General features: G+C 52.7%; 1 long non-coding RNA gene across 2 annotated transcripts; it reads right to left on the bottom strand.

The window, feature by feature from the left end:
• Positions 1-348: 348 nt before the first annotated feature.
• On the bottom strand, positions 349-1,083 carry LOC139996795 (uncharacterized). Of its 2 annotated transcripts, none has more exons than XR_011802372.1 (3): positions 1,042-1,083; positions 716-801; positions 349-430 (listed from the first exon to the last, which is right to left on the bottom strand). It is a non-coding gene; the product is annotated as an uncharacterized lncRNA (long non-coding RNA). The 2 variants fall into 2 exon arrangements; XR_011802373.1 differs by lacking the exon at positions 1,042-1,083 and adding an exon at positions 832-856.
• Between the last annotated feature and the right edge of the window lie 1,069 nt (positions 1,084-2,152).

The raw sequence follows: 2,152 nt of genomic DNA, 5'->3' as shown, positions 1-2,152 counted from the left end.
GGACTGCACCATGGGACACCGTCAGACACCGTTAGACATCGTTGGACAACGTTGGACTACGTTGGACAACGTTGGACAGCGTTGGACAGCGTTGGACAACGTTGGACAGCGTTGGACAACGTTGGACAGCGTTGGACAACGTGGGACAGTGTTGGACAACGTGGGACAGTGTTGGACAACGTGGGACAGCGTTGGACAACGTTAGACAGCGTTGGACAACGTTAGACAGCGTTGGACAACGTGGGACACTAAAAGCCGCGAAAAGAATTTTGGATGATCTAGACTGAACTGTAACGTGGGACACCGTGGGACAACGTTGGACAGCATTGGACATCGTGGGACACCGTCGGTCCAGTGTGGATCTCCAAAAGCCGCGAAAAGAATTTTGGATGATCTAGACTGGACTGCAACGCGGGACATCGTGGAACACCTTTGGACAACGTGGGACACCGTGGGACAACATTGGACACTGTGGTACAACGTTGGACTACGCGGGACTACGTTGGACTCCGCGGGACTACGTTGGACACCGCGGGACTACGTTGGACACCGTTGGACACCATTGGACACCGCGGGATTACGTTGGACAACGTGGGACAGCGTTGGACAACGTGGGACACTAAAAGCCGCGAAAAGAATTTTGGATGATCTAGACTGAACTGTAACGTGGGACACCGTGGGACAACGTTGGGCAGCATTGGACATCGTGGGACACCGTCGGTCCAGTGTGGATCTCCAAAAGCCGCGAAAAGAATTTTGGATGATCTAGACTGGACTGCAACGCGGGACATCGTGGAACACCTTTGGACACCGTGGTACAACGTTGGACACCGTGGGACAACATTGGACACTGTGGTACAACGTTGGACATCGCGGGACTACGCTGGACACCGCGGGACTACGCTGGACACCGCGGGACTACGCTGGACACCGCGGGACTACGTTGGACAGCGTTGGACACCGCGGGATTACGTTCTACACCGTGGGACAACGTTGGACACCGTGGGACAACGTTGGACACCGTGGGACAACGTTGGACACCGTGGGACACCGTTGGACACCGTGGGACAACGTGGGACAACGTTGGACACCGTGGGACAACGTTGGACACCGTGGGACAACGTTGGACACCGTGGGACAACGTTGGACACCGTGGGACAACGTTGGACATCGTGGAACCCCGTGGGACACCGTGGGATGCGTGCGCTTTAGCTTTAATTAATCATAAGATAGATACATATGTTATGTGCATTGTAAGCTCATTTCGTACAAAGATACTTATCCATCTTGGAACGAAAAATATAAATCTCGTCTCTCTTGATCCCCTCGCTTACCACGTTGGAAAAATTGTTCCCGCGATTTATCGGTTCGCGATCGCTCAGTTCTTTCAAACTGCCGCGTGGCGTACTCGCTCGCGCGTATTCCGGGTACGTGCGGGTCAACGTGCACTGGACAACTCCGTGGATTCGCTGGTCGCTCAAGGACACCTCTTGTCTTGGTGACTACTCGACGACTGCTCGTTGTTTGCCTCGAATCGCGGGCGTTGTCATCACGCTGGTGATACCTGTGAATCTGTTGACGATTGAGTCGCAGGTCCGGAATCCCGCCCGATTGGTACTTCGGTACTTGGACAGGGGACCTGCATTTAATGTCCTCCGTAATTCTGTTCGAACTCGCGGGGGTGGACCCCACTGTTCAGTTGAGGCCTTGCCTTTGTAATCCTGTTCAGCGGTCCCTTCCCGGGTTCAACTGTTCAGTTGGAGTGTGTTAAATTGCAGGCCCATTTGCTGGACACTGGTATCATCGGTAAGTGCCATCGACCGTGATAAGATCCAAACGACGTGACAGGAATCGAGCGAAGGTCAATGCTTGCGCTTCCACTGAATCTTAGGTTATCTGGTGCACGGGGGTACGACACGTAGGTTTGTTAGTTCTTTCGAGAGATCGTGATTACGTTCGTTCCGGGCGAACCGCGGTTTTTCTTTCATCGCCTGATCGTTGAGGCTCCTTTTCCATAGTAGCCTCATTTCTTTTCTTTCGTTCCAAGTTAGACAAATGTATCTTTGATACGGAATGTTGCCAATAGGGTTGCGAATTATTGTACGATGTTTGTACCGATCGATGTAATGTTGTGTGTGAGATACATGTTGCG

Source organism: Bombus fervidus, chromosome 2 (assembly GCF_041682495.2).
Source record: "Bombus fervidus isolate BK054 chromosome 2, iyBomFerv1, whole genome shotgun sequence".
Lineage (NCBI taxonomy): Eukaryota > Metazoa > Arthropoda > Insecta > Hymenoptera > Apidae > Bombus > Bombus fervidus.
The sequence above is the reverse complement of the archived record's forward strand: the minus strand, read 5'-3'. Positions and strand labels throughout refer to the sequence as shown.